Source organism: Leuciscus leuciscus, assembly GCF_965113295.1.
Source record: "Leuciscus leuciscus genome assembly, chromosome: 20".
NCBI classification, from domain to species: Eukaryota; Metazoa; Chordata; class Actinopteri; order Cypriniformes; family Leuciscidae; genus Leuciscus; species Leuciscus leuciscus.
This window is the reverse complement of record NC_138744.1, coordinates 28,564,166-28,578,578: the sequence shown is the minus strand read 5'-3', so window position 1 is coordinate 28,578,578 and position 14,413 is coordinate 28,564,166. Positions and strand designations below refer to the sequence as shown.

The window sequence follows — 14,413 nt, the reverse complement described above, 5'->3', positions numbered from 1 at the left end:
ATACATACAGAGATAATTAATGTAGAAACAGGACAGGTGCGGTGAACTAATTAACTACCAAAGAGACTAACTGGAAAACAAATGACAGTGAACACGGGCAAACCAAAACAGAACTAAGCACTGAAGGACTGAACCTAAACACTGAAACTAAACAAAACAGAAATATAACCCTGAAAGTAGCTCCCCCTGCTGGAATGCACATCCTCGCGCCATAAATAGTTAATCTGAGGAGGGCTCTGGTGGAGGACATGGAGCTGGAGAGGGACGTAACCCAGCAAGAAGGATCTCCTCGAAAAAGTCATGGGGACAACGGATGGAAACAGAGCCGATGGAAAGGGAGCCCAGAGCGCAGACAGAGAGCAGATAGACCAGAACAGCATGCAGGCTTCGAAGGCCACGAAGGAGCCATAGCGACAACTCCCCGAGGTGGAACCAGGGTTCCGGAGGGCTGAGGCGGAGCCAGAGCAACTGAGGGCCGAGATGGTGCTGGAGGGAGGGCTTAGCCAGATGGAGCTGTAGGGGTGGGTGGAGAGAGGAAGCGCAGTGGACGGCTCGCAAGTCTGTGGTGCAGGCAAGGCGATGTCCGACCGAGGTGGAACCGCAGGATCGAGGGATGCCAGTTCAGCCGTAAGTCTGATGGTCCCAGGTGGAGCCGAGGGAGGGAGGAGCCAAGGCGGAGGAGTCTTGACGACAGGCCAAGGTGGAGTGACGGGATCAGCGGCTGAAGGCAGAGCCAAGGGATACCTTCTTCCAGGAGGAGCTGGATGCCGGAAGGCACAAGGTGGATCCACGCCACAGAGGAAAGGCATAGGAGTAGGAGGAGCTGAGGGACTGACGGGAGACAGCAGAGGCTGGCTGAAGTTTGAAGAGGAGGTGGGAGAGGGAGGCTAGGAGGGATCATAGGAGATACAGGAGACCTGGAGCTGGGCAGGACCAGTTCACCAGCACCCACAAAAAAAAAAGATCCCCAGAGGACCAACATCGGGCAAGCAAGCCTTTGTGCGCTCGTTGATGCTGGTGTAGTAGAATGTGCAGAGTGGGATAGCAATCGGGATAGTCAGTAAGGCTCGCCAGATGAAGGAATCCATGAGTGTGGTCCTCGAGTCTTTGTTGCTCCTGCTCGAGGCAAAGCAGCTGGGCTGCCGGTAAGTCCATTTTCTCTTGTATCGGTTCCGAGATCTGTCACAGCTTAGCTGCAGTAATAATTGATCTACAAATAATTGTTCGGAAGGAAACAAACTTTAAAATAATAATCAAACTCAGACTAGCACAGGAGAATACACAACCAACAAACGATATCACGAACAAAGAACAGAATGAACTGAGGGCTTATATACATACAGAGATATGTTAGAAGTTTAAAGTAGAAGTTTAAAGTAACAGGACAGTTGTGGTGAACTAATTAACTACCTAGGGAACAAATGACAGCAAACATGGGCAAACTGAAACTGAACAAAGAGATCATAGCCATGCTCAATTTTCATCTGACAAATTAAGCAAACTTTTTAGCTAAAGGATAAAACAACACACACACACACACACACACACACACACACACACATCAGCATTTCTGTATAAAATTTAGACAATAATATTCTATGTACTTAGAACAAAATTATAAACGCAACACTTTGTTTTTTCCCCCATTTTTCATGAGCAGAACTCAAAGATCTAAGACTTTTTCTATGTACACAAAAGGCCTATTTCTCTCAAAGATTGTTGACAAATATGTCTAAATCTGTGTTAGTGAGCACTTCTCCTTTGCCGAGATAATCCATCCACCTCACAGGTGTAGCATATCAAGATGCTGATTAGACAGCATGATTATTGCACAGGTGTGCCTTAGGCTGGCCACAATAAAAGGCCACTCTAAAATGTGCAGTTTAACTGTATTGGGGGGGGGGGGGGGGGGGGGGGGGGGGGGGGGGCGGGGGGACACCCCCCGAAAAAAGAAAAAAAAACAGGTTGTTGATTGTGGCCTGTGGAATGTTGGTCCACTCCTCTTCAATGGCTGTGTGAAGTTGCTGGATATTGGCAGGACCTGGAACATACTGTTGTATACGCCGATCCAGAGGATCCTAAACATGCTCAGTGGGTGATACGTCCGGTGAGTATGCTGGCCATGCAAGAACTGGGATGTTTTCAGAATTGTGTACAGATCCTTGCAACACGGGGCCGTGCATTGTCATGCTGCAACATGAGGTGATGGTCGTGGATGAATGGTACAACAATGGGCCTCAGGATCTTGTCACGGTATCTCTGTGAATTCAAAATGCCATCAATAAAATGCACCTGTGTTCGTTGCCCATACCATAACCCCACCGCCACCATGGGCCACTCGATCCACAACGTTGACATCAGCAAACCGCTCACCCACACGACGCCATACACGCTGTCTGCCATCTGCCCTGTACAGTGAAAACCGGGATTCATCCGTGAAGAGAACACCTCTCCAAAGTGCCAGACGCCATCGAATGTGAGCATTTGCCCACTCAAGTCAGTTACGATGACGAACTGCAGTTAGGTCGAGACCCCAATGAGGATGACGAGCATGCAGATGAGCTTCCCTGAGACGGTTTCTGACAGTTTATGCAGAAATTCTTTGGTTATGCAAACCGATTGTTGCAGCAGCTGTCCGGGTGTCTGGTCTCAGACAATCTTGGAGCTGAAGATGCTGGATGTGGAGGTCCTGGGCTGCTGTGGTTACACGTGGTCTGCGGTTGTGAGGCCGGTTGGATGTACTGCCAAATTCTCTGGAACGCCTTTGGAGACGGCTTATGGTAGAGAAATGAACATTCAATTCACGGGCAACAGCTCTGGTGGACATTCCTGCAGTCAGCATGAATGAATGTGTTTGGGATGCTCTGGATCGGCGTATATGACAGCGTATACGCCAGGTCCTGCCAATATCCAGCAACTTTACACAGCCATTGAAGAGGAGTGGACAACATTCCACAGGCCACAATCAACCTGGAAACCAGTTTTTTTTTTTACATGGTTATCAAGGTGATTAGACGTGGTTGATGTCTGGAAATGTTAGTATGTAAAGATGTAAAGATAAATTAAGTAGTATTTAATTGAAATATAATATAATAATTAGACAATGAAACAACGGCTGCATTCCAGTCCAAAATTGTCATGCCCTTCACTCGCTAACTTTCCCTCCGTCTCGTTCACTCTGATTGCTTACGTTGCATGAGTGCCCACTTCTGGCAGAACCTTTGCAATAGGCTGAATTGGAATGAGCTAAGCCCTTGATCACTTAGAATCTACAATGGGGTTTATTTTTTATTTTTTATTTTTCCCTTACAAAATTGTTTAATGCAGCATTCTATATGTATATAGGTGTGTTTGAGTTGTTTAAAAAATCTTTTAAAATAATTATCAAGCGTAGTGTCAGTTCTGGCTGGTCACGTTAGTCAAGCTCGCATCAGCTGACTCTCAGCTGATCCACATCTACCTAAAGGAATACAACGCTTATCACTGTATACATATATAAGCTCCTTCAGTATTATCAGCAACTATCGCGTTTCTCAGGAGCTAATTAAATGGCGAAATTCGGGCAGGCAAACCACATCATCTCACAAGGAATCATGCAATCGCGAATTTAGCAAGAGGAATTCGTTTCCCACAAGGATCTCACCTCAGATTTATTCAAATTCGTGAACTTGAACATGAGATTCGCCGCATTGATTATAAGCTGCCTGATTTGGAAGTGACCTCAGTCTGCATTGCTGCTCGCATCGCTGCATTATTGACACATGACTCGATGTGATTCATTCTCCATTCATCTATGAAAGTCTTCACAAAGCTAAGTTCCTTTTTAATGCTCATTGCTAAAAGCTATCAGGGTATTGGCAACATGCTTGTTTGTAATGCTATACGTGTGGCTTGGGCTTATCTAACTTGGACGTTTTCATTAAAATGCTCTTTCTAGGCTCTAGGGTTTCTTGGAAACACAGCGTTCTTAAAGCTATAGGGCCCCATCTTGCACCCAGCGCAATTCACTTTGTACACTGACGCATGTATCATTCCTATTATGCACCTGCGCACAGCGGACTTTTCCCTCCACAGACGCACGTCGGTAAATTAGGAAATGAACTTGCGCTCCCCAGGGGCGGTTCGGTGCAAAGAGGAGCCGTGTTCCGGCACACGTTCCCTGGTGCTATTTTGCAGGTTTAGAAAACAATTCAACACAAAACAAAGTGGCGCATTGCGCATGTTATTCATATGCTATTTTAAGGGCGTATGCTTGGCCATAATCAATGTAGCGTGTGCACAACGCGCATGCACTTTGCTTTCTCATCTACACACAGACGCAGCAGTTCTCATTTTTAGAAAACCATACATTATTACAAGGAAAAATATTAACACACGAGGGAAATCATTGTTGTGTCCATGAAGATGTGAAAAAATAGGCATAAATCTAGCTTACACATTTACCCATATTTTTATACGCCTGTTTAACCGAAGCTAATTTGGGTGGGTTTCTCCCATCCCCATACAATGTGACGTCTCTGTCTTTTACGGCCCCAACGAGAACATCGGTCTCCTCGGCTGTGAACCGCTCCTGGCGTGCGCCTGGCAAATCCGCCGTTATAATAGCAACCCGCCATGGAACAAGCGCGCCTGCTCTTAAAGGGAATGTGAGATGTCGCTCTGATTGTTTTATTTCACGTTACTCCCAAACCACACCTATGAATAATGAAGCTACTTCAGACCAACCCATTTTAGATTTGCTTCGGGCACAAGAGTCATTTATCCCGCCGGTATAATAGCAACAGCGCCCAAGACCTGCCCACAAAGTTACTTGTGTTTCGCGCTTGATACTTGCGTTTCAGATCGTTAAAATAGGGCCCATAGTGTATTGTATACCGTGCTTGCATTTTTATAGGCTGAAATGCAACATGGTTGTATATTTAAGATGTGTATATAAAAAAAAATATAATAATATAATATAAAAAAAAAAAAAATATATATATATATATATATATATGTTGGGCCTACATGAAACACTGTTTGTTCTAAAGGCTATCTAATGGCTATTGAAAACTGCTTGCTTTAAAAGCTGTTAGTTGCTATTGGAAACATTGTTTTACTTTTATCCTGGACGAAAACCTTCTCCAGAGTGCTCTGGACCTCAGACTGGGCCGAAGGTTCACCTTCCAACAAGACAATGACCCTAAGCACACAGCTAAAATAACGAAGGAGTGGCTTCACAACAACTCCGTGACTGTTCTTGAATGGCCCAGCCAGAGCCCTGACTTAAACCCAATTGAGCATCTCTGGAGAGACCTGAAAATGGCTGTCCACCAACGTTTACCATCCAACCTGACAGAACTGGAGAGGATCTGCAAGGAGGAATGGCAGAGGATACCCAAATCCAGGTGTTGCTGCTCTCCCTGCTCTTATCCATGCTAGGCTACTCCCTAACAGGGAGTTCTTGCCCAGAACAGAACCATACCACCAATGCAAACTGTATGCTAATTGTCAATCGTATTCGATGATAGTGGTCCTGACAGAAAATATATCATAGAGTTGTTTGTGGTGGGGTAAATTAAACACAATATGCGTTGACGTCACAATCGTATTGCATTGTGGTATATGGAGCTGCCTGAAGTGTACAGGGTCTATCCATATACACTTCCCTCGTCCACTTCACGAAGTGGAACGCACTTCAAAATGGCGGCAGGGATTCCCCCGAGGGGAAGTGCTTAGGGAAGTTTGCAAGTGCATGTCTAAAAGTGGACACGCAGCCAATGAATGACTATGGAAGTTCAGGAAGCAGGAAGCAGGAACTAAACACTGAACACTAAACATTGAACACAGGCAAAGTAAGACAAGAGAATATCAAAATAAAGATCCATGGACCCAGACACAGAGAATTTGTGACATATAAAATGGATCTTTATCTATTTATTTATTTTAATTGTCTGTGTCATACAAAATATTACGTTGCCTCTTGCACAGTTCACTCCACTTTCAGAGTGAAATATCCAGTAAGTGGCACTAAAATTGTGCATACCAAAAACATACAAATCACTGCAATTCAAATCACTGCAGGCAGTAAAACACCAACAACTTTTTAATCTTTTTCAAAATTATGATTACAGGGCAGATTATCTATTAATAAATATATATTTTCATGTTATGTGCTCAAAATACTTTTACGTTTGTGCATCATTTGTAAACTAATAAGGTTAATGCTCTATCAGCACTAAAAGGTTAATGCTCTATCGTGAAAATAACGTACCACCAAACCCTAAACATAGGGTTAACAAAAGGAAACGTGAGATAAAAACACATTTGCTAAAGCATCCATTTTAGCTTGCTTTTATTAATCTTTGTGCACTTTTATCATGGCGTGCTTCACAGGACTCGAATGCTCCACATCACAAGAGCATGAGCTGAGATGAGCTACTGAGCAAGTCTGCAACATAAGAAAAGCCACACATATGTGATGCAAACATCTACATTTATTAGTTTACAAATGATGCACAAACGTAAAAGTATTTTGAGCACATAACATACAAATATATCTTTATTAATAGATAATCTGCCCTGTAATCATAATTTTGAAAAGGATTAAAAGTTGTTGGTGTTTTACTGCCTCTAGTGTTCTTTTCTGCTGGAAATTGCAGTGATTTGTATGTTTTTGGTATGCATTTGGAGTTTTGCAAAAATATAGAGGCACGTTTTTTCCAATGAGCCTATGTATTTGATTCATTATTTCCAAGTCAACCCTAACCCTAACAGAAATAAAGTAAACAAAAACATTAAAATGAGAACCTTTCAACAGTGCATTGTGTCATCAAACTAACCTCCTGTCATATTGTGATTTAAGCGAGCACTGATTCCTCTTAAATAGTTCAAGAGCTGGATTTGATTTTATTCAGTACGAAGGATCAGGGTTCTGATCTACACTAATGTCTCATCTATTGTAATAAAGTTAAACTGCAGCTGTACATCTTTGAATGTATATCCGGAGTGAGGATACAATTCACTTACAATACATAATGTACTGTTATTATTATATAACTCATTATTATAACAAGTTCAAAACAGTGAACAAAAAGTGTTACCTAAATTAAAGATAATTTATTTTCTAGCTAAATGCATTTTGTCTTAAGGATATTTCTATATTTTTACTAATAAAGGATGTGATGACCCGCACTCCCACAGTACTGTAATTCAGCACCTGGACAGGCGGCTGGTGATTTTGATTCATAGACATCCCATCAGCACAGTTACATGTGATCTTCCCAAATGCTCCTACACACTGGAAAACTCTTCACAAATACTTGATGTGTTGAACGGATCCAAAGCAGCTGTGTTGGGGGAGGCAGAGCATAAGAAAGTGAAGCGAGTGGGAGAGAGAAACTGGAAGAGGAAATGAGAAGGACTGTGAGTCTGTGAGAAATCAGGCAATTGCTTACAGTTTTTTACAATCGCAATGACAGTTTTTTCAATACATTTAACAAGTTTCCTAAACTCTTAACGCACCAACACACCTAAAACACACAATTGGCAAAACAGTTAATTTCATGCTCAAAATCACACATTGTAAACTAAACTCCAAAACTAATTTTCAAAATACAATAATACACTAACACAATACACAATGTCTAACAAAACACTGCAAACATGTTTCAAAATCAAATAATTATTCAAAACACTAACACATGTTCTCTTCCAACAGGAACATTTAGTCAATCATAACACAATGACAAAAAAAACACTATCATCAGCTGAAATTACAGAAACTGCATTATTTTATGTGTCAGGTCTGCCCTTATACCACAGACAGATCATAGATTGTGTTTTGCACTGCAGTTTCTTTTTAAGTCGCTCCACATTTTTGTTTTGTTTGTAATGTAAATGCATGCATTTTGTTGGTTTTTTTGCAGCAGAAATTCAATACAACAAAATAAATTACTCTTCTTAGAGTAGCTTTATAGAATGTATGGTTTATGAAAAAAGAAGACAGAGACAGAATTGCTGCAGTAACGGCTTTATTTGCAACAGGACATTTCTGCAAGATAACAAAATATGCAATATAGCTGCCATTTACAGTATTACTGTATGTGAAAATACTAAATATACAAACAGAAAAAGCCATCTTCTAATCTGCCCGGTCTTCTGCATTTGTCCACGTTCTCATCCACATCACACCTGATATCTTTCCTGGCAAGGCATCGTGGGAAGAATCTTTTGGCATGCCTTATCCACCCCTGACAGTGTTCAGCTGTGATGTCTTGGTATGCAGCATCTTTTGCATACAGGAGGGACATTTGGTCCTGTGGATGATGGTCAAAAACCTTTCTTCATCTCCAGGCTGAGAAAACTCCTCAATGGGGTTGAGGAAAGGGAAGTAAGGGGCAAGGAAAATGGACATCATCCTCTGATGGGCGTCAAACCAGGCTGTGACGGGAATGGTGGAATGCCACATTGTCCCATATTTGCATAACTTCAATCAGCTGTTTCTCAGTAGCAATGGAATAAAATACAGGGGATATATTTGTGTTTCAATTCACAATATAAGCAGCTGTTCACCTTGACTTTAGCCTGTAAGGTTAGGTGTAGAACATGGTGTTATCTGTTCTGACATACAGTGTTAAAGCATTGGGAAATTTGGCAGTAAAAATCCATTGTTTTGGTCTTGTTTGAGCTTGTGTGTAAAAGAAGTTCAGGCATTTTAAATTTGTGTTAATTGTATGCATTTTGTGTTAAAGCAACAAGAAATGTGTTAATAGTATAGCTTACACAGACGGATGTAGTGCTAACTGTGTTAAGAGTTTTGGAAAATTGTTAAAAGTATTGAAAAATCTGTCATAGCAATCGTAAAAAACTGTAATAAATCCAGACATATAACTGAACAATGAAGAAGTTACAACTCTTAATGTGAAACTGTTAGTCAAAGCCACAACTAAGCAGTGTTTGTGTTCCTCCTGATTCAGACCAAAAACAGGCTGCTCTGTAAACAGCCAAACAGTTAATAATAACTGTTTGGCTGTTTATTTGCAGGGAGCGCAGAACCATTCACATTTTTCTTCATCGAGTTGTTGAATAGGTGCAAAGTGTCCGTTTTTTTTTGGAGGGCGCTCTTCACCACGGGAGGAGACGCATGAGGAGGGCATGATGATGTGAGAGCAATCACATGACCAAACAGGAGCCAATGAGATGAAGGGAATTCAGGTTCACTACAAAGTTTAGTGGGTCAAGCCCAGCTGTGGACAGATACGGCCAATGAGATGCAGAAAAAAGGCTGTGCCGCACGGCTCCAGACAGACGAAATGTGATCGTCTTGTGTGACACAAGCTGCACGAGAGAGAGACGGATAGAAAGGAAGAACCAACAGCTGAATCAGTATGAATGGATGAGTGCTGGAAATATGGTACAATACGACACCTGACACTCTTTCAACAATGAAGACTGGATTGTTTTCTATACATGTATAGGCTAGTTCAGCATATAGTCAACACAAACATTCATATTAATACATTGAACAGACGATTCTGTCTAAAATGACTCGCAACTTGTTTTATCAGTATATTATCAGTATACGTGCAGTCTCTCGGAATGGTTACTGTGGAGTTTTTATAGAGTTCTTAAAATATTTAATAACGAGTGCGTTTAGTACGGCCGAATAGGCACGACCATGGCATGGCTGGATCAGCATTGCTGTAATCACAGCCATGCTGATATACAGCGATATCGCAAGGCTACGAGTGTGATATTGCTCATTTAAAGGGATAGTTCACTTTGAAATTAATTTTTGGTATGTTTTAGCTTACCTCAAGGGCATCCAAGATGTAGGTGTCTTTTTTTCCGCAGTAGTTTCAATTTTTATATTTTTAGGTCAAACCGTTCTTGTCTGTCAGTCATAATGCAGGTCTATGGTCATTATCTCAAAACACAAGCACAGAGTCCAAATTAAAACAATTCCCCGTCGTCCAAATTAAACAATTCCCCATCGTAAGTACACATTGATGGCCTAAGACACGAAACGAGCGGTTTGTGTGAGAAAACGAACAGTATTTATATCGTTTTTACCTCTTATACGCAGCCATGTCGAAGTGATCTGATCTGACGTGTACGCAGACTGGTGCATAGATATATACACTAGATGTCGCCTTAAAGACATTTGTTCCAATGAACTGCCGTAGACAGGGCGACATCTAGTGTGTATATATCTATGCACCAGTCTGCGCACACGTCAGATCAGATCACTCGGACATGGCTGTGTATTGGTAAAAACGATATAAATACTGTTCGTTTTCTCACACAAACCGCTCGTTTCGTGTCTTAGGCCATCAATGTGTACTTACGATGGGGAATTGTTTAATTTGGACGATGGGGAATTGTTTTAATTTGGACTCTGTGCTTGTGTTTTGAGATAATGACCATCGACCTGCATTATATGACTGACAGACAAGAACGGTTTGACCTAAAAATAGAAAAATTGAAACTACTGCGGAAAAAAAGACACCTACATCTTGGATGCCCTTGAGGTAAGCTAAAACATACCAAAAATTTATTTCAAAGTGAACTATCCCTTTAATTTCACTTCAATCAATAAATAAAATATAAGCCACTATGACTGACAATCATAGACTGTTGTTACTGAAATAAATTATATTCTGCACATAGTCCCTGTGGTTCTTGTTCCCATCAGATAAGGAATGCCATCACCCAAAAACCTGCCTACCAATATGGATATTATCTTCTATTCTCATCACTAAACATGTAGAACCTCAACTTAATGGAAAACGGCTTGTATGAGATAGCTTTATGTATTTTCTGCATAGAAAACATGTATCCAATAAAAACATACAAGAACCAGACCTCACACCAACCAGCAGACACCTCCCCGCAATGCTTTGTGAAGAAGGTGAATTATTCATGCTTTTTTCTTTATAAAACATCAAGGATTCAGAACTTGAATTTGAGCTAAATATATATAAAAAAGAAAAAGTTATACATACCAAAAACCTGAATAACAAATGTATCTGTTCATACACTAGTAAAGTTATTTCATTTTTTTTTTTTTTTCACAGGCTGAATTCAAATACAGGACTGTGTTTTTCAACAACAACAGTGGAATATGACAGCAGTACAGCAGGTGTCAGAGTACTGCTGCAGATTTGCTGCGTACACACATACACACACACACACTATACACAGCTTCTACAATAAAACACACCGTTATCAGATGAGGGTCTATTTTATGTTTCTTTTTGTTTTGACATTCAAGAAAAGAAAAGAAGAAAAAAAAAAAACAGGTTAGAATCAATTCTGTCTAAGAACAAACCATGATTTAATATATATAAATTATATATATATTCTGCTAGATTTAAAAGTAGACTAGGAAATTTACTTTATAAATACTTTTTGTAATACTGGTTGAAACTCTCTTCACATCCTGATAACAATCAATAATAGAAGTGGTCTAAATAATATTTTCTGTGGAAGTCTCAGGACCAAAAAAAATGCACACGTCATTGCGCGTTCCATGAGGCTATGCAGAGTTGTAGACAGACAGTCAAACACACAGCAGACACTTTTACAGTTACTCCTGAACCGAAACATCGAGCTTGTGCTTTGTTCACACCATACCGTAACCGTAATTATGAGATGGCAACCCGTGACATTCTACCTAGTGCTGTTCAGATCCTCAGACTCAGATTTATGCTTTTCTATGTCAACACTATCAACACCGAAATTAATCAGCATTAGTCAGGTGGTACAACTTAAGCTCTGTAAGTTGTTTACATTCATTATTATTGTAATATTATGTGCTTTGAGACATTAGGGTAATTTAATGCTGTCTCTCATCATGTGACGTTTTGCAGACTCTGCTGTGCGTTCATGTGCTTTGGAGGAGGCGTGGCTTTGGAAAGTGCTCTGAAGGGAGGGTGGGATATTTTGCTTTTAAAGTTAGCTATTGCTAGCCTCTTTGAAATTGCCTATCCTACCTTTAATCAAATTTAGTCTAATTATGGATACTATACAGAGAAACCGAATGTAAAGATACTGATTTTTACAACCTCTGTATTCTCTATACTTTTTAAAACAATTCAGTTTTCTTTTGTAGAATTTCTTTACGAAACAAGAATGACATCTTTCTACTGTTAAAATGAATTGCAGTATATGTGTCACAATCCTCCAGACCAGTAACCTCAGCACGTTACATTTCCCATAATACTCTCTGGCTACCACCTGTGCACACTCAACAATGACCACACCTTTCTGCCGTCAGCCTCATCAGTTCATCCATATAGGCCAGCACCAAACACACGTTTGTCTGGTCTTGTCGTTCAACCCTAAACACTTACTTGACGACCAACCTTTTTAAATTCAGAATATTTCAATATGGTATTACTGTAAAAATGTAGTAAGTTGATGTCTTATTTAGTCTTGTAATATGTTAGGTATTGAACTTACTCTTTTCAAAACTTAAGTAAACGTGCAAATAGGCATGTAGGTTTACCGAGTTTTGGGAGTGTTTGTGTCTGTGTTAGAACAGAACTCATGTTATTTGAAATATATCGTCATTGATTGAAATGCATTTTGTGCCAAAGCAATGATAAATGATCCACCGTTTAGCCCAAATAGACTGATGCTGCGCTCATTGTGTGAAGAGTTTTGACAATCATGAATGTAAAAAAATATGTAAACTTGTAAAGAAAACAAATATTACTTTGTGTGTTATAAGAAAATACAATTTCAGTCTTTCTACTTTGAAACCTTTATTACTCAGAAATTGCTAAGAAATGACACACTGAATTAAACATGACATTTTAAAGTAAATCAGTGTATGGTTACCCTTGCAACTTGTTTTATCAGTATATTATCAGTATACGTGCAGTCTCTAGGAATGGTTACTATGGAGTTTTTATTTAGTTCTTAAAATATTTAATAACGAGTGCGTTTAGTATTTTATCACTACACCACATATGGCATCAATCATGGGTGATGCTATGAACTGTTGTGTATATATGCTTTTCAGTAATGGAAATATAATTTAATATCTGTCCCAATATGTACAACATACACCCCTAAAATCATAACACACAGATACCCATAAACCTCATAAACTCCGGTCCAAAAAACGTCCAACACTCGTTTGCAGCTTTCAGACGGGAATGATCTCTGGAGATTGTTATGAGGAAAGACATGTTTGGTACTTGTAGCCACATTAGCCTACGGTTCATGAGAATGCAGCACCAGAGGCCATGCGGCATGCTGAAGAGGAACACACCTCACAGACCTGCAAATGTCAAAGTGGCTTCCTGCTGAGCAGCCGATCAATGCTAACCTGTGACCCTGCCACCATGCCACAGTATTTATGCTCGGTTCTTCAGAGGTCAGACGTCGCACAATTAGCACGAAGATGAGAAGCAGAGAAGGAACGAGAGTCGAAGGAACAGGAAGAAACCAAGTACGATGCTAAATATAGATAGGCAATAACACATGCTTTATAAACTCTTTTTAAACACTTTTGACAGTAGCAGTAATACAACGGTTTCCTTCCAAATACAGCACTTAAAGCATTTTGTAAAGACATTTTATGCTCAAAGACCAGTCCAGGAAGGATAATGCAATTAGTCCTGACAGTTAGTTAGTTGGTGTGCAAGCAAAGCCACTGTTCACCAGCTTATATATTTACAGTACATTTATTTATTTAGCAGATGCTTTTATTCCAATTTTTATTACTTTTTTTGCAAGAGGGGGAAAAAAACCCACTAACAGTAATTTATCATAATGGAACCAACAATATTAGCAGTGCCGCAACAGCACATTTTAGTGGTTTACACATCTAGAGAAGTGAAATTGCAGAACAGAAGTTTACATGTGGGTGTATATGGTCTGTTAAAGTCCTGGTGGTGGAAACCATTGAAAGCTTTGCCTTGAACCAGCATCCAAAGCTCAACATACTCTGGAGTTTTCAGCAAATTAACGTCATGGCTTCATTTATTTCAGTAATTGCCACTGCATCTCTAGGACATATATAAATGTATTGTTAAAAATTTGAATTATTGCCAAAGATCTGTATATCCATGCATATATCCGAAAGTGTTTAAAACTAGCACTTGATTCACATACCCTGAAATATATTCTAATTCACACAGAGACAGTGGTGTATGAGTCACAGTGTTTGATAAATATTCTCAATGTTCTGATCGAATCTGACTTCTGACCTGTAATGCTGCCTGAATCCTAATCATACACTGTTCACTCGTTGGCCAGAGGAGAACTGGCCCCCGACTGAGCCTGGTTTCTCCCATGGTTTTTTTCTCCATTCTGTCACCTGATGAAGTTTTGGTTCCTTGCCTCTGTTGTCTTGGCTTTTGGCTTGCTTAGTTGGGGACATCTAATATCCAACAAAATTATTGATCTGCCTTACTTAAGG

General features: G+C 40.2%; 3 long non-coding RNA genes across 3 annotated transcripts in view; 1 reads left to right on the top strand and 2 right to left on the bottom strand.

The window, feature by feature from the left end:
- LOC309484243 overlaps positions 1-14,413 on the bottom strand; it is a 61,482-nt gene that overhangs the window by 14,178 nt on the left and 32,891 nt on the right. The window lies entirely within an intron of this gene.
- Positions 5,010-8,990, bottom strand: LOC309484257. The gene is made up of 3 exons (XR_014200791.1): positions 8,850-8,990; positions 6,475-7,431; positions 5,010-5,024 (listed from the first exon to the last, which is right to left on the bottom strand). It is a non-coding gene; the product is annotated as an uncharacterized lncRNA (long non-coding RNA).
- Positions 9,372-12,791, top strand: LOC309484252. The gene is made up of 2 exons (XR_014200782.1): positions 9,372-9,458; positions 10,676-12,791. It is a non-coding gene; the product is annotated as an uncharacterized lncRNA (long non-coding RNA).